Genomic DNA, 26105 nt, shown 5'->3' with positions numbered 1-26105 from the left:
TACGTTTACTCAGAACTGGCTGAAGGGAGTCAAGTTACTGACATCATGTCGCACCATATCTGTGAGTCCTCCAGCCATTCCTTGATCAAACAGTTGCCCAATACATAACTGTCCTCACAGTATTGCGCGGATCTGAGGTCAGACCCACTTAGTGGGTGGCAGCCCTGGTGACATGCTGTATATGCTTTTCTGGTAGTCTTCAACTGATTTCTCTAAGCTTCCAGTTCTGAAGAATGAAGGAACTCCATCAAAGAAACAAATCTTAAAAGGATGCCCACCTTCCCATCTACCCTAGACTCTATAGAATATCTTTTCTGCCCAAAAGGCTATGTCGAGAAACACCCATGAGGACCTACAGAAAGGAACAAGAACAAGTACCCTACCAAAATGATGTTTTAGGGATTGGCAATAAAATAATTTTTTTTTCCTATTACCAGGAAATTTCGTTCAGTGGAAGTCATAAAATGTAGAGCCTGAGACATGCACAACCTAGGATATATTGGTGAATTATGCTGAGCTCTTTGAGGAGCAGACCCTAGAACAAAACTGTTCTTCTGGGAGGCAGACTATCAAATAGGGTTTTTATGTGAAAATTCAACTCCAGTGACTTTCCTTACCCATCCCTTTCTTCCTTTCCCACGACCTTACAACTCCCCATCCTGAACATCTTAAAGTGAATATATTTCAGTCATAGAACTGGGAATGTCTTCATTTGAGATACTGGTTTAGTTAAATTTAAGAACACATAAACCTGTAAGGAGACCTTTCGTAACCAGGTCCCCTGGGATCACCATGTTCCCAGGGCATTACATCATCTCCACTGGGTCAACACTGCAGTTGACTTGAATGGCAAAAGTCCAAAGCATACAGCTGTGCTGGTTCAGGTATTTTATGATGCTGATGGTGTGACTTCTCTTGAAGACAGCACCCCAGAATGGAACCTGCAGGGGCATTTATGTCTGTTCATTCATTCATTCATTCATTCATTCATTCACTTTGTTAGTTTCACTTTATTTAAAAGGGTAGTAAAGACACTTGTTTGGAAGGTTGTGGAGGTCTGCTAGGCTGTTTCCGTAGAAGACAGGACATGAACTTTAATTGAGATAATGGTAATATCTCACATAATCACGGCAGATTACTGCATTCTGATCAAATCCCTGCTCTTGTTCCAATTAGAATCAATGGCCTTCCTTCTTACCAATTACCTCAAATGTGTAGGTTGTTACAGCCTGCTAGAAACATACTAGATTTTCTTAATAAAGATAGATCTATCACTGCAGTTGGGCAAGTGATACAGCAGACAGTTAATTCTTGCTTCATTAAGTCAAACCAAATAACTCTCCTTAAAGGAAAAAGCTCGTCCTGCTTCCCAGTAAATATTTGGTATCAAAGCAGCAACTAGAACTATGCTATGTAAACTGTAACCATCTTTAGGGGTCCTGGGGACATTTCTACTAGGACCCCACTGAGAACAATAAATATTCAAAAATAAAACTCGGGTCTAGAAACATGAGTAAAAGAAGCCTTGTGAATCAGACTCCCAGAGTTTGTGTTTTTTTAAATGTGTGTGCGCACTCACTTTTTCATTTAGTGATGAAAATATTTTAATCCCCCAAGGGTCTCCCAGCCTTACTATGAATGATAAAGTTCTACTGGATAACCTCCATTGTAGGAAGAACTTGTACCTTTCAGACTAATAGCATGCCATATATATAGTCCTAGAAGTGTGTATGTGCCTGCAGCCACCGATTAACTGCTTCAAATCAGTAGCTTAAAATTAAAATGAGCCTGGGGTTAAAATAAAGGGAAATGGTTTTCTCTGTCAGAAAAGCTTCAACACTCTAAGAAAGCCCCTTGTTGGTTTCCCTTCCTCTTATTGTTCGGCCTGGGGATGCTATCTACAGGGCTTACTGATTCCTTGTTATGTGAATTTCCGAACTCACCAGCAAAAGAAGTAATGGGCTTAAGTAAGGACAGGGAGATGATAGTAAAATGCATTTTCAAATATTTCACTTGAATGCCAGGTTTGGCGTGGTTGTGTAAGAGGAGGTGTGACCCAGTTTCTGCCCCTGGAGCATTGCCAGGCTGTTGACCCCGTGACCCCCACATGTGCTGATGGTTACTGTTGTCCTGAACCTGATCTGCAGTCTATTTTCAATCTTTCTTTCTGGGAAATCTACTTCCCTGGTTACTCAGAGCTAATCACGCCACAGTAAAACAAACAGATATATAGTTTTCAGGAATGCAGATGGTCATGAAGCTGTGGAGGGCGAGGAACAGGCCTTCCAATTGGCCTTCAGGGCCATGGGAAGGGATCTAGACAACATAACCACGGAGGCCATAAAAGTAGAGGTAGTTCATTGCCAGAGTGGCCTTGAATTGGATCATGAGGAGGCACATGTACCCTTGGTTCCAGGGTGAACTTGGGGACATTAAGGATACAGAGTCAGAGTGGTCTCAAGAAGAAAAGCAGGGATAGAAACAATAGAAAGTTATGTATAATTTAGGAATAAACAATATCAGGAGAGCACATGAGGCTATAGAAGTGCTAGCAGGAGGAAAGGAAGATTGGAGAATTAACAGATGATGTACCAGCATATAAACAGATAATGGACAAGCCCATAAAAATGCTCTGTTTGAAGAATTGGACTTAACAATGCCTGGAAAGATATTAGAGAGAGCTAACTGTTTTTTTACTTACTTAAATTCAAAACTTTGTAATGAAGCATTTAAATGTTAGCAGTTTGTCACCCTTCTTTTCTTACATGGGAGCAGTTACTAAAGACAGCTGTCTGCTGTACCAGGAAACTGGAAGAGCCGTGAAGAACAGGCCATGTAAACCTATAGGGAAATGAGCTTTTGCTCTGAGTTTAGTTTCAGCTCTAAGGAAACAGGGGTTGGAATTATTGATCCGGGATTCATGAAGTTTATGTAAATCTAAGAATTCTTGATAATTATTAACAATGGTCAAAGCCTTGCTGATGCAGGTTTGGTAAATAAAAGACTGGGTTCAGGCTCTCTGGTTGGGAGTAGGCAACAGGAGAAGGAAGGAATTAAACTAATAAGCTTAAGCTGAAGTTGAAGAATAAAGAATAAAGAATAAAGAATCGTAAGGAAACAGAGACCGTACCTGAACTGGCAGCTGGCATCTATCACTGACTCCAGGTCTTACTGAATCAGCGCCGTTCCCATCCCACCTTTCTCAGGACCCTCCACACTGAAGCAGAACCTCGGCCCTTAAAGGGCTTGAATGTTTCCTGGGGGTGTCACCCTGCTGTGGACAGAAGACCTTGTCTCTTTGGTCTTTCATACATGTGGTGATACAATCTCCCTTCTACCCAGCATGGCCGCACTCTGCAAGCTCCTTCCACCGTGGGGCTTTACTCCAGAGAGAAAATGGTCAACAGAGAGAAAGGGATGAAACGAATGAGTGGGACCATTAAAACAGGGAGAGGGCTAGCACTGGGCTGGAAAAACAAGCTGGATTTTAACAATGACCCCCCCCCACCACCACCAAGGACAGTGTTACATTCTTTTTGCTATGGTTTGAAAATTGTGATGCAATTAGGAAGTGAGGACTTTAGGAGGTATTAAGAATGTCAAGTGGGATTCGAACCTTCCTCAGAGCAGGCTGTTGTAGAGCCAGGCTAGCCCTTGTGTTCTGACTGTTCCACCCCACCATGCACTTGCCCCTCTGCTTTCTACCACGAAGTAGGGCAAAAGGAAGCCTTTGATAGAAACAGGGTAGATGCTGACTTACCATGCTAATGGTCTTTGGAAGTGGGCTCATGAAAGGTAACTAGATTCCATGAGGTCAGAAGGGGAGGTGACTCCTGTGACTGCCCTGGTACTGAGTAGGTGGATGCCAAGGGCATGCATACTTGCTTGCTCTCCTGTGAAGTTTCCTCATATGACATATTGTAGGCTGCATACAGCCTCGTCACAAGCCACACGGCAACCTACAGCATCCCAGACTCCAGAACTGTGGGGTACATAAGCCTCTTTATGTCTTCAGCGCCCACTCGCAGATGTCCTCTCCAGCTCTGCGCAATGGAAGAGAGCACAGCTCTTTTGCTATTTTGTCTCTCTGGCCTATCATCCTTGGGCTTTGTTTGGAAAGTGTTAGAAACTAAACTCACAGGGCTACAGCAGTTAGCCTTCTAAAGCTAAATACGATAGAAAAAAAAAAAGCACACGTATTTTTAAAAGATCTATTTTTTTTTAAGGCAAAAGAAAGTTTATTTCTAAATTCTCGCTGTCCTGAAAAATATATCTAACTCAAGATTTACTCAAAAATTAACTTTGACAGAGCCGGGGCTGCAGTCTCTGTACTTGCTGGACAGGTCTAAGGACTGTACTTTAACCTCTAACACCCATGTACAAAAGCTGGGCAAGGCAGCACAGACTTGTAAGCCCAGCCCCAAGGAGGCAGAGGCAAGAGGATTGAGGGCGGTGGGGGGGGGGGGGCGGCTCATGGTTAGGCAGTCTAGCTGACTCAGCAAATTCCAGGTTCCCTGGGAGACAAGGTGAATATGCCTTCAAATAACAAAGACCTGATACCCACCAGGGCAGATATTCTGAACACCTTTTTTCTCTTCCAGTTGAAGAAGAATTCCCTGAGAATTCAGTTTAATTGTATCTGCAGTGGCTTAAACACGTTTCTGCAAAACTCAGGCACTACACAGAGGCCTTTCAAAGGTCCATCTGTGATTCCCCTCACAAATGAGATTAGTGACCCTAATATAAGAGACTGACGGAACAGGCACATCCCTGTTTTCCCTTCTGCCTTAGACAAGGTGAGAACATTCAATGTACCACCTTAAAAGTAGGGAGTGGCTCTCTCCAGGTCAGGAACCTGCCAGCATCCTGATGACTGACTTCCGGGCCTGTGAGAAACGAGTTTCCATCCTACATAAACCCTCCAGTCTACAGCATTTCATCACAGTGGCCCAAATGGACTGACAGAATGTCCCCAACTCCTGCTCAACCCTGTCGGCCCCGTGGGAGGCATCATGAAGTGATCAAAACAAACAAAGACAGGACACTAAGGGAGCCCAGTGTGTTTCTTAGAAGAACATACCATGTGAGGTGACAAGAGATATTTCAATGAAATGCAAGTGAGAAGTTCTTAGGGCTCTAAGATGTGTCGGTACAAACAGCCGGTGCTAAGGAACGTTACAGGACAGGAATGGGTTTTATTCCAGGCTTTTTGACATGTAGAACTCTAACAGCACAAGCAAAATGAAGCACAAATCAAACAAATCAGGGCACCCAATTAATAAGGCTCAAGGCTGGAAGGTGGAGCTACAGAAACTGACCCACCTGAGACAAAGAATGCGCTTGTTGAATATGGCTTAAGAAATAAATATTTGGGAAACGGTCAATAAAGAGGTTTGTCTATTTTTTTTTTTTTTTTTTAATTAACAGTCTAACATGTGAGCTCTTCAGAAGGACAGTGAAAACAGAATTTTCGAGATGCTGCTGTGGAAGATGGACTGGAAAAATCCCAGTGCATCTGAGTCAGTGGCCACAGTGTCTTCTTCTCTGGGTCTTGCTTTAAGCCCTAGGCTCATCTACAAAGTACAGTTTGATTCAACCGTTTTACACGGAGATTTAATCCATAGTCACTACAGTCGGGAGAAACTGATTCACCTTTAACTGCTGTAGTGATTTAGAAAGGTACATGTGATTATTAAGAGGTATGGCGTGTTAAGTATGTATCCTGTTCTATTAATAACAGTTAGAACAAGCAAGCCTATTGGTTCTTCCCCGGTCCATCAAGCATTTATCGGGGCCTGATTCAGCATTAGGTGGTCTGATGTTCGAAGAGAAGCAACCCAGTGATGCTGGGACCAGAAATGTTTTAATGATGCTGGAAATGAAATCAGTGGCCATCAGGAAGTTCGCAAAGGGGTGACAGACCCTGGACATGGTGCTGAGTGTTTTCTAGGAAGGACTGCGGTTCTGTTTCCTTCCATATTCACGAGCCCCTGGAGTATGTTTATAAATTAAAAAGCCCTTCTAACTTTAAAGTGTTTAGGGCTGTATCTGGTGCAGAGTGTGTGTCCTTCTGGAAGTAGCCCAACAGTATGCTGTTTGGGGTACGAACGTGAGCCTGAAGCGTCCGGATCACTCAGGAGTTATCTGCATAGACAAAAGAATTAGGGCTTTGCATTTTAAATCACAGGTGGAGAGAGGAAAATGAGATGGAATGGAGTCACTATGCAGGGGTGGCCATAAAAGTGAGTAGAGGTCTCTTGGGGAAGGCTCGGATGAAGGGGAGGATGTGTGACGGCTAGCACACTACACAGAGGAGAACCAGGACAGACCGACCCATCTATGTAGTGAAGCCAAACTCCCTCCCCTGACCACATCTGCCCTGGACTTCCCGCGCAGCCCCCTCCAATGACCATTTTACTAATTGCTGTTATACTCTCCACACTTTTTGGTTTTGTGTACCCCACCTAACTTTTTGGCAGATTCCATTAGAAAAAAAAAAAAAGAGGAAGGCAAACGGCCAGCGGCTCTGGGGAACTGTTCAGGACAGACCCTGGTAGGGGCTTTCTTCCCAGCTAAGTCACCAGTTCCTTAGAACAGCTCTGGAAAGTTGTTCTAAAGGCAAAACTCCATATCAGGTGGGCAGAAAACCAGCCGTTTGCAGGGAACAATTTACAAACTTCTATTTCTGGGGTCCCGCTGACTACACCCCTGGCCTCCTCACTTCCTCTCACTCCAGCACCCTCCCCCCCATACAGCTTTCAGATACTCACCTCTCAACACTATTCTGACAACTGAGTCTCCAAGGAACTCTAAAGCTTGTAAGCCGTGTTCTCTAAATAGAAGCTGTTATTCCTGTAATACCTCTGGGGAGAACTTGAGTTACAGGGCCAAACTCATTCAATATGTGTTGATTACTATTTAACCCATGGAGATGGTCCCTTTTGGGATTTAGTCTGTTCTGATGACTTACTTACTCCTGAGAAAGTCATAACCACTGTCAACTCTTTATATAAATAGGAATAAATCCGGGAAGTAGGTGAGTAGGCCATCTCTTGGACAGCTAAGCTGAAGCCTAGGAACACGAGTCCCATAATCACCCTACACTGAAGTTTGAAAAGAGCCAGACTGGAATGTTTTGGACCTTACAGGTCACGGTAGGAGCAGCTCCCTCCCAGTCACTATCAGGAGGAAGCAAACAAGGAAGGACACAGCCCTTTTGGAAGGGATGACTATAAAACCCAGCGAGTCCCAGTCTTACCAAGATTTATATCCCAACCCAAATATAGTAATGAGTTAAAGAAGACCTTGGCACTGTGATGAAACAGTAGACAGCTTGTCCAGTAGCTAAGACAGCAAGTAACCATGGAGTCTGAACACGTCTCCTTCCTCCGTTCATCTGAAATAGAAACTTGAGAAGTTTTGTTTGTGTGCTTGTCAAGGTGTCACTCTGCAGCTCACACTGGCTTTGAAATCACTCAGCCTTCCCCAGCCGTCAAAGCTCCGGCCACTCCCTAAGGTTTGCTTATGTCCTTGGAAGGCAGGAATTCCACGACACCGTCCAGTTAGTACAGAGGAATCGATGTGAGACAAGGAACTCGGACACTCAGCCCCACCTCCCTGGGGTTTCCACATTGGCTGACAGCCCAGAGAAAGACTTGGCAACACACAGGCACCACTGTCTCTCTAGAACCGTGTGGAGCAGTCTCTGCCCACCCTGGAGACCTCCGTAGCGTCATCTTTTGTTGTTGTTTGTTTGTGTCTTCCATTTTGCTTCTCCTATAACTGCAGGCCTCGAGCAACAGAAGTCAGGAGTATGGCGTAAATACAAACCCTGTGTTTCCACCTACACACCCTCCCTCTAGGCCAAAGAACCCAAATGCTTTTCTCACTGCTTACCACTAGACAGGAGATTTTATTTTACTCATTCTATGAGTTACAGTAGGTCATAATTATTTCTATATTATCTGGAAGCCAGTCCTTCTAAAGGAGCAAACGGGCAGGTTCTGTCTACTCAGAAAACCTTCATTTGCTTATATTCACTTTTCAGAGTCATGGACTCTTAGACTCACCACCTAGAATGCTGGAGTAATATGTTCAGAGTTAATTTAGTATCTTAATTGCTGGTATAGGAATAGGTACTTTCCTCCTCAACAGCTGGAGCCAAGAGATGTCCCTGAATCCTTTGCCTGTCTGTGGATCCTGTGCCCCTAGCTGGGCTACCTTGTCTGGCCTCATTGGAAGAGGATGTGCCTAGTTCTAGTGATTTGATGTGTGGGGGAGGGGGTTACCCAGGGTGAGGTTCCCCCTTCATAGAGGATAAGGTAGGGGGAATGAGGGAAGCATCTATATGAGGGGTTACTGGGAGGAGAGGGAGGCTAATATTAGGATGTAAATTCAATAAATAAATATATAAATAATTCTTTAAAGAAGAAGAAAAAGAAAAGAAAAAAGAAATAGGTTCTTTCCTATGGTTGGAAAAGCATACAGGCCAGAAATCTGAGGAAACAAGATTTCAGCAAGAGCTGAAAAAATTTACTTCTAGGGGTTGGGGACAGTGAAGGTGGCTCATTCAGACAGCGTGGCTTCTCTTCAACCCTGAACACCTAAGTGTGGTTCCCAACACAGACAAAGCAGCATTCCTGTAATCCCAGAGACCAGACCCAGAGGATGAAACAGGAGTATCCCTGGGGCTTGCTGACCAGTCAGTCTAGATGAATCAGAGAGCTCCAGGGTTAGTGAGAGACCTTATCTCCAAAACTAAGATGGAGAGCCACTGAGAAAGAATCCAATAGCCATCTCCAGCCTCCCTGTGCACGTACACTTACTTAATGGGCACACATTAGAACACGTACACACACAGAGAGACACACACAGTCTTAAGCAAACAAATTCCAGGTCACAAAAGCTGAACGGGGAAGACGGAGTGAACCTGAACACAGAGAAATGGAGGCATATCTGATTTTCCTAAGTGCAGGAAAGCAGTGAGCTGTCTGTCTCTGTGACACTCTTCACTACCTCAGGGATGAGTAACTGGCTCTGTGAATGTTTGCTCGGTGAATGCATGCGTCCACGTATACAGGGAAGAGAGTAGGTGTCGGCAGTCACAGGGTCTATGGGTTAAGTCTCAGCAGAGAAAAGATTTTTCTCTAACACAAGCTAAAAGGGGGGGGGGGGGCTCAATGAAAGCATGCCCCGCAGATTGGATGGAGTTAAGGCAAGAGTTGAAGATGTTTTAGCAGCCAAGCGTCAGCCATATGGGACTGATACCAGCTTCCAGGCTGAAGGAGCAAGAGCTCACATGAAGCCACTGATGTTGGACTGGCCGGTTGAGTCTATTATTTGTACCCAACTAGAAGCCAGAAACCATGAGAGTAAGGCAGAGATCGTTACCAAGTGGCTCAGTCAGGGCTGGATCTGTTTGAGGACAGTTCAGACGCAGAAACGGAAAGAGAGGTTCGCCCATTCCTTTCTCCCCAAAGATATGCAAGGCCCACTTACCTCACAGAGATCGGATTCGTAAGTTACTAGCTATTGAAAGTATTTAAGTGAAAAGGTTGAAAAAGCTACCGCTCCAGGAAGCATTCCCTGGGTTCAAATTCCAACCCTGTCATTCCTTATCACCAAACAGGGTTAGTCACTTCAAATTTCTATACCTCGACTTTCTTATCTGAAAAAAAACGGAGGAAATTATGATTGCTCCCTCCTCAATTTGTTATGAAGATCACCTGCAATAATTTAAATCAAGTTGTCTGCACTGATAGGTTTTAAAAAATAACTATCTTGAACAGAGGCTTTAGAACATTCATCCTTCAGAAGAGACAAGGAAAGAGAAGGTACTGGGGAAGCTGGGAAGAGACAAGGTGGATTCAGAGGGGTAGGGGACAAAAGGGAGAAAGAAATGTCACAATGAAACCATTGTGTGCTACTTAGAAGTCATTCCAGTTATAAAACAATCAGGCTGGAGCGATGTCTTGGAGTCTAAAAAGCTGTGGCTGATTTCCCTGCGGATTTAGGTTTCCTAAGAACTCATACAGAAGCTGACAAATACCTGCAACTTCAGTTCCAGGGGCCCCTTGCCCTCTTCTGATCTCTTTTGGCCCAGGCCTGCCTGTGGTTTACAGACATAAATGCAGTCAAAATACTTATGCATGTAAAACAACAACAATAACAAAAGAGTCTCATGTATTGAAGGATATGTTCTCAAGTCCCTGTCAGAGCGAGGTCCTTGTGAGTGTATATTGTAAGGGAGACTAGCATTTCCGGCCCTGGCATTTGCTTTTATCTCTACAGGCTGAGGCATTTTCTTCCTAGGGCATTGGTTTTTTTTCCTACTGTTAAAGATGCAGGGATGCTACAGAGGCTTTGGGTACCAGTGGTGAACCCCACTTAGCCACCATCACAATACACGGCTGAGAGTTAGTCACCAGTGAATTCTCATAAATTGCTTCCTTGGCATTTCAGCATTTTATTTGAGAAAATAACCGAAGCAGAAAGAAAATCAAGCAACAAGAGAGCTTCATTTTTGAACTCATTAGTTGGGAAGCTCAACAATTTGCTTAGATCGGCAGGGTTTTGAATGTAAGAATTGGCTTCCGGGAGGAAAAGAGGCAGCTGTGGTCTAAAAGCCTTTCCTCACCTGCTTCCACATTTTTATCACAGGTCCCATGTGCCTTGTTCATAGAGCAATGCAGATAGCTCACAGAAGGCAGTGTGCTTCTGTCAGGATCAGAACTGAAACAGACTGACACGCTACGGAAAGCCCAGGTCTAATTATAAATTTGACTTCCCTCTTCAATTTCTGTTTCTAATAGAATTTTATTTAAATAAGTATTATTCTGAGTTCCTATATCATTTCAGACTTTTTTTTTATTGCCAATCGAGTTTACAGTTGCAAGACACTAAATTAACTTCACCAAGTGAGGTGATAGGGGTTAGTATACTATCTGGGAGTTGCTAGTTCAACCGGTAGGTAATTCTTTATGACTCTTTAGGTTGTATATGATCATGATATGTGCTGGATGAAATAAATGACTTTTAGGTCCCACTCTTCCTGCACGTTAGGTTGTTTTTAATGTACCTAAGATAAATTCAGACCCTTTGGGCAAGAAACCCACGAATTGGCAATTTTCATGCACTTCTTTGTCATTGATTGGTAGTATCAAGGTCTAAAGACAGCACAGCATTGCATATTAAGATTTATATATGAAAGCTACGATGTTTAGTCAGTAAAACTCATTGCATATGAAGAGTAACTTTAGCTAGTGTGGGAGAATGGAATAACACAAAAGCTTACCTACAGAGGTAGCCATCCTTGGGCCCTACTTCATACCCTTCTTTTAGAATACAGCATCAGGGATATAGGGACAAGCCATGGTTGGATCTGACATCTGGCTCCATCACTGTCTGCTACAGAACAATGTAAAACTCGGCCATCTCAGCGTGGTCACCTGTGATGGCAATGCGTGCCTTCCGGGACTGTCATGAGAGTGTGTGAGCTGATGCACGCAGAAGCTCTCGTGAACAAACACATGGAGCTGTTGTCTTGTTATTTAATCTGCTCATGGCTCCGTCTTCTTCCATAGACTGAGACCTCTTGAAGGTACTGTTTGGTATCTCTGACCTCCTGAGGGCTCTGGATCTCTGAACCCTAACATCATATCCAGTGACTACAGCAACTCTGAGATACACCATGAAAAACTGTGAAGGAATTCCACGTGGGCGAAGAGGTGTAGGACGTCAGTGTCACAGTAGTGACCTGCTTCTAACTGTCTGCTCTCTAGTCCGCATGCTTCCTTTTTGCTCAAAGCCCATCAGCCCTGATCCAGTTGCTAACAAACGAGTCAACTAATGGTTGACCTGTCCAGACAGAGCCCCACAGAAGAGGAGGGTTAGACCATTGTGGTGGTGCACACCTGGAATCCCAGCACTCAAGAAGCCAAGGCTAAAGGCTCATGCTGTAGGCCAGCCTGGGCTATAATGACTTCCAGTCTATCCTGGGCTATATCAAACAGCCATCCCTAAAATGTAACAAGGAAAAGAGAAAGACGAGCACGTAAGGAGGAAGGGGAGGAAGAAGAAGAGGAGGAAGCAGAAGAGGGGAGCAATAACTAACACACCAACCTTGCTAACAAAAGCTTTAATCGTTTATTCGTTTCCTTACATGGGTCACAGAAACTAGGTCACATCTAAATCACAAGCTCAGTAGAGTCAAAAGGCGCCCAGTCAGAGTAGGAAGTGAAGGTTCACTGGCCATTCAGGGTCTTTTCTTGACATCATTCTCCTCCCCTGCAGCTGTAGCCTGAAGCTCTGGGGCAGGGCCACACTGGTCTCACTCATTTCTGAGAACAGGAATATACCTGTGTGAGTAAGTGGCGGAAGTCTGACACCGTAGGGGTGAATTTCTTTTACCTTTCCTTCCAACTTCATGTTCGTCTACTTTAAAAACAAAACCTTTTAAAGTGAAACTCGTGTTTAATCTATTCAGACTTTCCTTTCCATATACCGTGTATGTGCATGGGCATGTATGTACACGGATATGTGAGTAAGCTTGCCCCATGAAGGTGCATATGGAGGCCAGAGGCTGATCTGCATGTCCTTTTCAATCGATTCTTCACTTCCTTTCTTGAGACTGCACCTTGTGCGAGCAAGGGTGTGTGCAGATGTGTGCACCACCTGCACCTGTGCACATGGGCCAAGGCCCGAGGCAGATGTGGGGTATTCAGCATTTAACTTTGACTCTTGTCTCCTTGCTTGTGTAAACACCTTGCTTAAAAAATACTAAACCAAGTTGGTGCTATGTACTTGTATGCCGACTTAGGAAGAGTATATATTATCCATACTCTTTTGTAAGATGAGGCACCGGAAAGGAATGTAGGCTTAGGATATGGCACTGAGCTAGAGCATCTGCCTGGCATGCTTGAAACCCTTGATTCCTCTCTCAGCATTAAAGAACTAAATAGAGAGAAATGGGGGTGATGAGGTCACCATAGGTGGGGACCTTCAAAGGGCCATACCCTAGCTCTCTAACTGCCCATGATTAACCCATTACAGGCCATTATTTAATTAAACAAACCATCCAAATACCCAGGGGATGAGTGGGGAGAAATAGACTGGTAGAATGAACAGACAGCAAGGAAATATGATGCAGTGTAGGGGACTTGGAGGAGGAGAAGGAAGCCAGGAATCGTTCCCACTGAGCAGTACTGGTAAATCTCTAATCAAGTTGTACAGTGATTTTACATGAGCAAGGGGTGGGTGAGGGGGTGGTCTGTCTGGCAGGAATGACTATATCCTAAAGAGACAACTATCTTCCCTTCTCTGGCTATCAGACTACTGGAACAGTGGACCTGAAGAAATTAGAATCTCTCTAGAGATCTCCTGGGCAGGAAGGAAATGGCTGAAGCCCTGGGAGAAGCCAGAGGAGGAACTTGTCTTCTGGACAAAAATTCCCAAGTTGTCAGATGACCTTGAAGGTCAGGCTTGAAGCTGAGACCCTAGTGGACAGGGGGCTGTTCCTTGATGTACTTACTAATCATACATGTCTCCTGCTTTCTATCTAAACCATCCTTGTCAAGATCCCTGAAGATGAAATTGGGAGCATTACTGAGTTTCTTTTTCCCCACTTCTCAGTGTGACCATACTGAATATATCTTCTGTCTCTGCTTTTTACTAATGATTTGGATCCTCTACTTAGCTCACTGAGGATGGGTGGCACAATCTGGCTCATTCTATAGCTAGGTCTGGTGACAATGTAGGGACCGTGAAGGGACATAAAGGCACAGTTTGAGGATATCCGTTGCCTGGAGCATTTGACAGTGGGTGGGTAGGAAGGATAGTTGTCAGCAGCAGCTGGAGTCACTTCTCTCCAGGGACCTGTCCTGTCTTTACTTTTATTTGGTGAAAAGCATGAGAGCAGGATTTTGTTTTAGGTTCTAGAGAAAGTCCGACCCTTGGGAAGTTTCTCCTCTCTCAGTGCACCTTGGGCTTTGCTTTCCTGCTCTTCTGAGGTTCTTTAGAACCCTTTGGGGGTGCTTCCAACTGTTGACTGGCCTTATCTTTAGGGGTTCTTCTGTTGAGCTCCTTGGGTCTATTAAGTAGAGAGACAGAGTTGCTGCAGCAAGAAAGGAGAGAGCAAGCTCTCCGAGACACTGGGAATCGGGACATAATTTAGGAATAGGAAGACACCACTCTACCGTTTCTGCAGGCAGCAGCTTCAGGAGTGAGGCACTGTTAGGCTGCCTTTATTGTGGATCTTCTTGTCCCCTGTAGAGTTTTTATCCCCACAGAAGGGTCCTGTCAGCCCTGGGAGGGAACAGGCTTGGTTTCTTAGGCTGTGAGCTCTGACTTAGAGAATCCCCGGTGTCTTAAAGGGCCAAGTCCATAATCTAACAGAAATGTCATTGATAGGACAGGCCTTGTCAGTTCGAAAGCTCTTGTGAGCAAACTTGGAGTTCTGTTGGACTATTTGTGGCATCTGCTAGGTGCCAGGAAAAGCTGGGTCTCTTTTCAGCCATCAGGGGCTCTTTTGAGTTATTTCCAAGAGAGAAAAGGACATGCTAAGATCTCTGCCCTGACTTATGTTTTGTCAATGCTGAGACTGGCTAATTTTGCTTTGGGATAGTTGCCACAACATAATGTACTGTGCTATAAATAATCTATAGAATTATGTATTTTAATATCTAAATTTATTGCTGAAGGAATTTGTGGTTCCTTATTTTCCTCAGTTCTTTTTTTTAAAGATTTATTTTATGTGTATTAGTACACCATTGCTGTCTTCAGACCCACCAGAAGAGTGCATTGGATGTCATTACAGATGGTTGTGAGCCACCATGTGGTTGCTGGGAATTGAACTCAGGACCTCTGGAAGAGCAGTCCAGTGCTCTTAACTGCTGAGCCATCTCTCAAGACTCTTTTCTCAGTCTTGTTGGTGCAAGTTGGAAATGGAACTTAAGGACCATGGCATTGAGAGACAGGCAAAGTGGGTGGTCTCGGGAATTGCAGTGTGCACAAAACTACATTCAGGGGCAGAGCAGATATATTTGAGATCTTAGTCAGAATCAGAAGAGGAGATAGAAAGGAGATAGTTTTTAAATGAGAGCTGAGAAAAGCAGGCAAAATTCAATTCTTTGTACAGGAGGATGTCATTTTCCATTAATGGTCCTTGGGCAAGGCTGGTCCCTCTACCCTCTTTCCTTTCATGTTGCACTTGGATCTTGGGAGAGTGCACTTGTGGTATGTTCTATTCTTTGTGTGTTGTGTGGAAAGTGTGAGGTGGGTTCCAAGGTGACTATAAAGGACAGGTCCTCATCATCCTTCAGGTCTGCGAAAGATGTCTCCTTGTCTTACTTGTATAGAATAAATGTACATTGCAAATAATCAAGTTAACACCAACATGGTTCACAAGTGGCAACAGTAGAAATTCTGTTCATTGAGTTAATAAACAATGTTTATGTTTGTAGACAGAACATTGCTATTATGTGTATTATATTGTATGACTCTGGCAGATGAACATGAAGAATCCATGTTCAGATATGCTTTACATAAAATATAGTGGTGTTCATGGCTATCAGCAGTATTGGGAGACTCTCAGCACCAAAACTGCACTGGGGAGCTTGCTTTTTCTCCCCACTTCTGAGAAACCCCTATTCCCTCCCATCATAAAAATAAAGTTAGCGTCCCCTCTCCATCCAGTGCTTTTTCAGATAGTTATATTTATGGCTGAACTGAAAACTTATCTGCAGGAAAACTTGATCTTTCATCTGACGCTGACTGTCTAAAACTGAGATGCTGTGTCTTTACTGGGTCACATGGAACACGAACTGAATGTAAGTTCTCCCAGAGAGGATAATTTAAAATAATTTTTATTTTTAGTATTTTAACAGTGTTTATCTTCCTTATTCCATGTCTGCTTTCTGGACTCAGTCATTGGGTTTCCTTCTGGAACAGAGCAAAGACGGACCCAGAAATGGCTGCAGCCCTGCTTCACTTTCAGCCTCAGTGTCCTTGAAGAGAAATGCTTTGACAACCAGAAATGACAGTTTTTGTACAATATCCTAAGAACTACGATTTTGATGAAGAAAAAAAAAAACAATAGTTTTTTGATAAGTTTTTGGTCTTTGTAAAAGTCTTAGAATTCTTTCAAGTTAAAAATTAAACATAATTATGTGGCTCTTTTGGAGTACATACATGCAGGAGACATGCCTTTTCATTGATGCTCTCAGCAGCCTGAGAGGTTTGGAGGTTTAGGGACCATAACTCAGGTCAGAGCAGGACACATGGCTTTTGACACTGAAGACAATTTCAGGAGTAACCGGTGGAGCAAAGTGCCGTTAGAAAGACGCTTTGGTTTGGGCTTAAGTTAGATTCCCAGCAACGGCAAAGAAGAACTGGGCTCTGCTCAAGGCCAGAGCCACGCAGGCTTTCAACCTGACACCTCACTCCTGCAGCATAATATTCATGTGTGAAAGGAACACGAACTGTCTGTGGGGAGCTTTCCTAGCAAGTGTTGTTAATTGAGCCGGACTCTTGCTCCTCAGCGGGTGAAGGCTCTTATGAGACTCTAAGACGGGACTCCTTTCCCCACCGTGGCAGCCAGTTCCTCTGTCTTTGACTCATGCCACAGGCTCTCTACAGTGGGGCATCCTGAGAATACTGAGAGAGGTGGTTGAGCTGTGGCTGGACTTGCAACACACATGTGGGTGGGAGTGAATGATTGTTCCTAAGCCAGTGAGTGTGCGCTGTAAAGAATCTGGAAACAAATATAAGGCTGTCCACATCACTAAATGGCTGCCTGGCACCATCTGACATTTTAGAACTTAAATATTGATGATGAATATTGTTGGATCTTCCTGTATTTTTTTTTTTGGAGAACGTGGCCTGTCTTTAACATAAGGCTGAGAAAAAGAATGAAGGAAAGAAATTAGTATGCCATCCTCCAAATATGAAATTCTACAGTTTCGGGACTAATAAAACAAGATTCATCTGTTAAAAAAATTAATAAAGATGGTGGTATAACCAAAACTAAGTTCTGTATCTAAAGAAATGACATTTTCCCTAAGGATATTGTTCTGCTTTTTGTAATAATTCATAATTGGCCTGGAAAATAGAACTTAATGTTCTGCTTTAAAATGCTGTTAATGTTTATATTTCAGTCTTCCGCCTTCTTAGAAAAGTGTCTTAACAAGGTCAAGGTCTGTTTGAGCATAGATACTTTGTAAGCAGCTATTTGAAGACAATTTTAGTCCTTTTAAAGCCCTATGCGTCTGTGACTTGAAATATATATAGCAATGTATCTGTACCTCAGGTATTATGAATACTTTGAAGGGCCAGTGGTATGTAAGTTAATCTATGCAAGGCAGACAGTGGGGGCTGTTGCTTGGAGCAAGGATTTCTTAGCATCCAAGTCCAACCAGAGCTTTGGCCCTGGGCACAGCAGGCTGCAGTATTGCCCTGGGTCAAGCTAAATACTTTGGGTTAACCCCAGTGAACATGGAGAAATGCAAGGTATCCCTGTGGCAGTCCTCTTGATGAGGAGGAAGAAAACTCATGGAGAGGGTAGATGACAGGGAGGGAAGTATAACAGGGGTCTCCTCCCAACCACACAGATGTACCTAACTTTGATCTTTCAAAGGAACAAGGGATACAAATGATGATTTTTTTCCACATTGAGTTTGTCCTCGTTAACATATTTGCTTTGATTCGCTTAGTCTCTGACTCCAGAAACCAACTGGCATCTGCTTAAAATTGGAAATGATAGGCCTTCAGAAATTCTGACCACCTCCAAAATTGCTGGCTGTATGTGTGGTATATATAGTGTGGAAGGCTTAATGTCTTACCAATTTAAAAGACATCTGGGAAAATTTGCCACCTGGACGACTGATGTTTGAAACCCTAGTATACATCTACTTGCCTCAACAAAATAAGTATTATTATCTGCATGATATGAGCTTGTGCATAATCGTTTATAAGTATAAAAAATACTGCTGTTTTGAATTAATGAGATATCTAAAATTTTGTACTGTAGACTTATCTTACTAAACAAAACATCCTAAATACTGTGTTAGAAGTAGAAACTAAATACACAGTGGGCTTCTATATTGTTCTGTGTAAGGAGGCTAACTTCTATTGGCTGTTATATATACAAATACCCTTAGTACTACGTTAGCCCACAAAAGATTGATAGGATATTTATAAATCCATGTATAATCACCTTTTAGATTAGTTTTACCCTCATTCTATATAGCTCTGTAACTGACTTACCATTCTACCAAAACGAGGAACAGAAGGACAGTTTCCATAGAACAAGCAGACAGGGCTTGAGTTGTGCCTGACATAGGGCCATTCATTCTGTATCTCTCACTTCCTTATAGTTTGGCCAAAGGAGTTTATCGACACCAAGACCTTGGCATTTGTCGCTTACCTCCCACCAAAACAGGATCTAATCAGACCAGTGGGAACAAATTGTAACCAGGGATTCTGGACAATGGAGAAGAAACTGCCAGATCTTAATCATGGTGTCTTCACAAAACATTCAGAGTCAAGGCTAGGAGTTGTCAGAATTGAGATGAAGTCAGTGCTGGGACATGCTGGCACTAGGCTGTAATCCCAGCACTTTGAAACCTGCCTGAAGAAGTTTGAATCCAGCCTAGTGGGCATCATGGTGAGACCATACCTCACACCAATACAATTAAGTGGCTTGTGCCAGCTCCTAGAAGTAACTAAATCAAGAGGTCGTGTAGAAATGGCCTCTTTTTGTGGGAATATGGCACCATCTCAACACATTCTAACTTGGCTTCTGACTTGCATTCTCTTTATATCTGTTACACACACACACACACACACACACACACACACACACACACACACACACACACACACTTGCTCTGCAAATAGAAGTATTTAAACAAAGAATAGAGATATGCAATGTTTGATATGAACTGCCCTGTTTGGAAGGAATGAATGTATTCTAAAGAGACGACTGTTACCCTTCTCTGGCTGTCACTATTGGAACAGTGGACCTTAAGAAATTACAGTCTTCCCAGAGATTTCCTGGGTAGGAAGGAAATGGCTGGAGCCCTGGGTGAAGCCACAGGAGAAACTCATGCTCTGGATAAAAATTCACAAGTTGTCAGATGTTCTTAAAGGACAGACCTGAAGCTGAGACCCTGGTGGGGATGCTGTAGTCATACATGTCTCTTGCTTTCTGTCTCAACACTCCTTAACCTTCAAGGATGTCAGGATCCCTGAAGAGGAAACTGAAGAGTCACTGGGTTTCTTTATCCCTCTTCTCAATGTGCTTATATTGAATATATCTTCTGTTTCTGTTTTTCACTAATAATTTGGGTACTTTAATTGTTATATTATGGATGGGTTGTTCAGTTTGGCTTATTGGGGTACAAGCTGTTGGCATTAGGACAGCTCCTACTCCAGGGAAGGCACCACCCACAGGTGACAGGGACCTGGTACATTCATCACCATGGAAACAGCCAAGCATTCCCAGGATGCACCGGTTCAGAAGCCCAACTACACCTGAGAGCAAATGGCATGACTACCCCCATAAAAGACCAGCCCACCTCCCTTCTCTCTCCATCTTCTCCTCTTGACCCCAACCCCTGTCCCTTCATTCTATTAAACCTCTCCACATGGAACCGTGTTAGTTTGGTGTGGCTTGTCCTGGCACGAGCCAAGAAATCTAATTGACAACACAAGATGTGACTTCTATGTCTGGTAACAAACTGTCTTGGGTAGGAAGGTCTCACTAATACTCATGTTACCTGAGATAATAAACCATGAAGACAACAGTGACACATAGAACTGTAAAATAGGAGGCTGACTTTCATCCTTTGACATTGTTAGTTCTGGTATAATGTGTGTGTGGGTGGGGAGTTCATTTTTATTATTCTCAGTCTTGACCTATAAACTGACACTAGAAGATGGGGATTCAAGAGCTTTCTTTGTTCTCAAGGCTGCTCAAGGCCCAGGATCATGGGGAATTCAGAGTACACAGCACCAGAGAAAACATGATGAAAGGCAAGGAGAGCTCTGAACCTGGGACCCCGAAGAAGCTGTGTTTCTGAGCACCTGCACTAGGCAGGCTGGAACTTCACTGTCTGGGTGGGGAAGACATAGAGAGCCATCAACTCTCACAGCTCAAACAGGCCCTGTGTTCCGCAGTATCTGTGCAGAGGGAAGACAAGGGAAGAGACTGAGGGAGTGCTTAGGCAAGTCCAGCCAGGCAGGAGGCTCTCTGCAGTACTCTAATACAGCTTCTCCTGGTTCCCCAGTGGCCGTTTAACTACAGCGCATAGAGAGAAACCCTACTGGAGAGAGTGGGGTTATTATCTACACACAAAAGGCCATTTAGGGGAAGAACAGCTCTGTGAGTCAAGCTGTGGCTGCCTGCATCCAGACCTACTAGAGAGAGGTTAGCTGTTTAAGTGGGAGTATGGAGCAAATGTAATAACTGGGGCTGGCTGGGAACCCCCTACATCGAACCCCACCCCTTAACAATGCTGCCCAGGATCATCAACAAATTTCCCCTAAAGTTCTAAGCTTAGGAGAAGCAAATCACAGATTCTAAATGTCCCTTCCATTGTTAACCTTAATCCTAGTGGTTAAGTTCTCACTGAAGAGAAATAAAAAAATAAATAAATCACTTTTAAGCATGCTTTTAAATAGAAACAAAGCCCCTCCTCAAACCCCGAAACTTTAATGTATTATATCATTAAATAAAGGAGAAAATAGAGGAATATTCTTTACAACAAAGGGATGGATTACATACTTGAAGTTATTTTAAAGTTTTGATTCTGTCTCGGTACTATTTGTTTATTATTGTACGTTGATTGTATCAAACAATTTTTAAATTTAAACATTTTTTGATTATGTCCTTTTTCTTTCCCAAGTCCTCCCACCTTTTTACCCTTCTGACTTCATGTTTTTCTTCAAAACCAAACAAAAGAATACAACCTCAATACAGTAAAACCTTGAAAAAACAAGAAAACACAACAAAATAACACCCAAAAGAAACAACCAAACAAAAAATCCCTGCTGAACTATAACCAAATAAAATCACATGTTTAAAAAACAAAATAACAAGTCAACAGCTGAGTTCATTATCTCCTGTCAATTCCCCTGTGCTTGAGGCCTGCTCTGGAGGGTGAATATGGCCAGTGTAACCACATCGCTGACCACTGATCTTCCCTTTCCCAGGAGGTAGAAATGATAGTCAGTTGTTAACCTTTAGTCATCCTTTTTGTTTCATTCATTCGTTTTTACAAACCCTTGGGTGTGATTTTTATTAGATGTAACATTTATAGGGCTGGCTGTTCTTTTGCCTGGTTCAACATTATTGATATTTCCTAATCTCTCTCTGTGTGGTCTGTGTAAAAAGGTGAAAGAAAAGGTTTTTAAGTTAACAGTGATTTCCTTTAGTGATGAGATACAGGGTAAATCAGAAACCACCTTTCCCTAGTCCCCAGACTTAATTGCTCTTTTGTTAAGCACAGTTTCTAAGGTGATGTGTGGGCAGTACAGAGGTAGAAATCAACTGCTTGGCAACTAGTGATTGATATTTCACTCACACCTTCAGAGGCAGCCATCACCACCTGCCCACATTATTCCCAAAAGAAAATATTTACCAAATCCTAAGCATTCCATCCCAAATGTATTTATTTCCTGTGTTCCCGCTGTTTGATTTCAAAGTTAAGAAGTACGTATGAAGGACATTGTCTTCAAGTTTTGTGAAGTTCTCTTAACATTTTGATATCAAAAATTTGATCCAGCACTAGCAAGATGGCTTAGTGGGCACCTGTTGCCAAGTGTGAAGACGTGAGTTGAATCAGATACAGACACCACCCCCTCCCTTTCTCTCTCTCTCTCTCTCTCTCTCTCTCTCTCTCTCTCTCTCTCTCTCTCTCTCTCTCTCTCTCTTTAAAATGTTTCATCTAGACAGGTAAAAGGATACGTGAAAATCTTTGAACCTCTGATTCCTTGGAAAACACTGTAAAAATGAAGAAGCGTGGCCTAATCCAGGACTGAGAAGAGTGTCAATTTGCCTTCCTTGAGAAACCGTGTCTTGATGCTTGCTGTGTAGCAGGCACTAGCGAGAGCCTTTGTATACATAGCTTTACCTATATCCATATATATATATATATAGAGAGAGAGAGAGAGCGATGGTGAAGAGCCTAAAAGGCAAGGGTGAGACCCCTGAGAAGCAGAGTAAGGCATTGAGAAGGCTGAGACAGAGGATCCGGCTTAGGCCTCACCAGGCAAATGTGTGAGAGAACCTTGGAGAAGGTGAAGAATTCCGCTACATGAATACTGTGAAGGAGATAAGCTATAAGTTAAAAGTAGGGATATTGGAATAGTTTTTCTATTTCTGTAGATGCCTGCTGTGGTAAATCTCCAACCCCAATAAGCCCGTGCAAGAAAAACACAACTCAATTAATATGAATATTAGTGTGTGCCTAGATGGGGCAGATACAGCACCACAGAACTATACTCCCCATCTGTGAAATCCCTTGCTACTTAAGGTTCCTTCAGGGCATGTGTTCTGCTCCATCTTCCTTCCACCTTGTCCCTCTCTCCTGCCTTTCCTTGTCCCACCCTCTCTAAAGCATCCGATTCACCTTCCCCTCCACTGCCCAATCATGGGCTTTGGCCTTTGTTTTACCAGAAGACTGAAGACTGATGAACTGTCCAAATGATCAGTGATCTCCATAAATTGGCTAAGTTTTGTTCTCCTTGTATTTTCAGGTAATTTAGTCTTTCTTGGATTTCTGACGGGGTTGAAGATCGGTTGTAGTCTTATAGCCAACCCGAGCTGTTTGGCATTAAGAGAGATGATATAAAAGTAAGAAGATGGTCTTCAAATGCTACACAATCTAAAATCAAGACAGACTTCAGGTGTAAAGTGATAAGCCTTTCAAGTTAGAGTAGATGGTAGAGTGCTTTATCTAAATGACAAGACGGAGAGACTGGGTGTTAAGTGTGTCTTATACTTTATAAATTATAGAATGGTAATGGTTGTAGACAATTTATATCTGAGAGAAAAGAGCCTTTTAATTGGACACAAAGGAAGAAATGTTGTGGATTGCCCTGGTGCTATTTGTATTTTAATGATAATTCTGCTTTCCCCAGAGGGGCTGTCTCAGGAGTGAATCACCATTTCGATCATGTTATAGTTGAATAAATAGTGATGTCAGTTAGAATCATCTTGAATAAGTTTAGTAGTCTCTATGTGTAAAACAACCTTTTTTTTTGTATATTGAGAGTCAGTTATTATATTAAGAGACTCTTGAAAATTTGAGAACATCATGAGTAGTGTATATAATTTAGATTTTTATATAAAAAGAGTTTGTAATAGCAATTATATAAGGACTGGTTCTAAGCCATATATTTATTGAATGAGGCAATTTATTAGCCCAGCATCCTTTGTTCTAATGTTTCTTGTTGGCAGTTGCCACCTGTCCAGTGATCCTGTCCAGATCTCTCTGTCCCTGAGGTGTTCGTTTTACGCCCCCATCTTGGTCCCTTTCCACCACTTTCAGCCCCTCCAGGGCTTGGAGGGCTTGGTGAGCCACACTCTTAGAGCCTCTGCTGAAGTGGCTGGGCCTGACACCGTTTCTCTGCTGTCCTCTATAGATCTTGGTCATGGGACCGACCCCTGCACCACCGTGGAGGTACGGGTGCTGTCTGTGGAAGCAGCTCATGAGTAGACCGAGCTCTCATCATATGGGGCAAGCTTTTTATGTTTGACTGGCCTTACTGCGTCCACCCATCTGGGGACTTTCAGCTTCCCGGACTTTCTGAGGAAGGCTGCCAGAGCTCCGATGAACTCCTGCTGGTCTTTTACAGTAATTCCCAGCATCCTGGCCTCTGTGTTGCCAACCAGGGGAAAGGGGAAGCCTTGGATTTTTAAATGTGTTGTATAGGCACAATATCTATGTGAGAGTGAAATTCATACCAATGAAAACCTTAAATTTGTATCAAATAAATTTTGTGCCAGTGTAAGAGATTAAAACTTAAAGAGGAATTAACATGAAAATACAAACAACACCAGGGCAATCCACAACTGGACCTTCCTCCCAAAGTAATTTCTTTGTCCCAAGTATGATTAGTATATGTGATAATAACCTACGAAATAATAGATAAATACCATCAACTCCAGATTACAGTTAGAACTAGTCTATTTATAGTTAAGGAATAGCAACTGAAGTATCATGTGTGTTCTCACCTTTATATGTATTATGCTCCCTGTTAGGGACTGGTACGATGTTACATTGATAATTAAGTAATTAGCTTCATATTTGTTGTTATCATAAAAGGCATGGAAAATTAAACAGGTTTAGAGGAGCATGGTATACAGGCTTGACCTATTAGGGGAGACGGGAAATCATCCATGGGGAAGGATAGTTGAGCTAAGACTTTAAGGTGAGTAACAACTTCCTAGCCAGAGGTAGAAGGAGACGTGAAGTTGAAAAACACTAAGACTAACTCAAGGAGAGGGTAGATGTCCAGTCTGCCAGGGAGGATCCTAACAGAAAACTTTGGGCACACTCAGAGGCCATCTGAGGACAGTTTAATTAAAGGGCTCTTTATTGTGGTATCTAAATGATTAAGGATAACCAACAAGGGATGTACAGTCTCCCTGCACAGCAAGAATGAAAAGCTACAGCTGTGCCTGGGTACCAAAGTGGAAGGCAGGAATGTCTATGAGAAGATAGTTACAGGAATAATTTTCTTCATAGTAATTGTGGCCTTCTGCAAAGACTTGGACACAGTCTGAGGCTGCACAGAAGGAAACAATCTAGGGGGAAATGGTATAGTTTAATACCCATCCTCTTCCTAGGGCACAGGACATGGTGGAGAAGGATGGAGTAGATTTTTAGGGAGATAGAGATGAGACTATCATGTAGGATGGGAAACAGATTTCTCTGGCCTAGTGAAAGATTCTGGTATCAGTTCTTCTAAACATGATAGACAGTGAGAGATGGTGAGATCAGATCTCCGCTCTTCAAAAGAGGCTACTCCTGTAATCTGAGCAGGCTGGAGTCAGGCACTGAAGATGTAGAAAGCTCAGTTCCTAATGTGTCAACCAGAGAAAAGAAGTCTACCAATCTGGTGGTTGTGGATAGCAGGGGAAGGCCTGCATGGCCACAAGTTTGAGTGGGTCTGGAAATGGGAAGTAAGGAAGGAGAAATGAGATGCGTCGGGGAAGTCTATACTTTTGTTTTTTGTAATGAGGTAGATGGCGGGTGTCTCACCTGAAGGTGAATTCCCTGGGTTTAGTGATGGAAAAGGTCATAAACATGATTTTGGATATGGTGGGTGTCTTCCAGGAAGCCAGCAGTAATTGTTAGTTAAGTCAGCACCCCAGTAGGGATTTAAAAGGATACTTTTTCTTACCACCTAACAAGATCCAGAGCTGGGCATTGTACATAAAATGTTCTCCATTCTTCAGTACACACACACACACACACACACACACACCATTTCATAGATTAAAAAAAAAACATACAATTTTGAGAGGTTAAAGTTCTTGCTCACATTTAGAACTAACGCCTAAACATCTCAAATCTATCTGCCCTTCACTTCCATGTACTACTGTATCTGCTGGTCACACATGCTTCAGGGGAGCCTGTGAAAGTGGTCAAGAAAAAGAAGGAAAAAAAGGAAGAAGAAAACCCTGGTGTCCGGCAGGTCTCAGTTCATTAGGAGGAAGACATAGGTCTTGTCTCTTTGGACAATAGCGTGAGCCAGCATGAGGTGTCATTGGTTTTTCTTTGCTTTTATGATACTGATGCATAAACCCAGGGCCTGCATGTGCCAGAGAAGTGACTTCTCACTGAGCAACATCTCCAGTCTTTCACTAATTGCTGTGTAGCCCAGGCTGGCCTTAAATTTACAGTATCGCACAGGCTGCCCTGGAACCTACCACCATTCGATCTTTGCCTCCTGAATGCTGAGATTTTAGGTATAGATCAGTATGACCTGCTGTGTGTCTGTCAATTGGTCCATCAGCCAGTATTCACTTAACAAATGCTGTAGCTTTAGAGTTTTTTCCTGGTCCCCATAAAAAAGTTATGAGTAACCTGTGCTTGCCATGA

The 26105-nt window shown here is 43.0% G+C and overlaps 1 pseudogene across 1 annotated transcript; it reads right to left on the bottom strand.

Annotated features, from left to right (window-relative positions):
* Positions 1-23435: 23435 nt before the first annotated feature.
* Positions 23436-23866, bottom strand: LOC308427177 (small ribosomal subunit protein eS19-like; annotated as a pseudogene). Its single transcript has one exon. The product of its transcript is annotated as a small ribosomal subunit protein eS19-like (transcript).
* Between the last annotated feature and the right edge of the window lie 2239 nt (positions 23867-26105).

This window comes from Micromys minutus, assembly GCF_963924665.1.
Source record: "Micromys minutus genome assembly, chromosome: 11".
NCBI lineage: Eukaryota > Metazoa > Chordata > Mammalia > Rodentia > Muridae > Micromys > Micromys minutus.
This window is presented reverse-complemented; position numbering and strand designations above follow the sequence as displayed.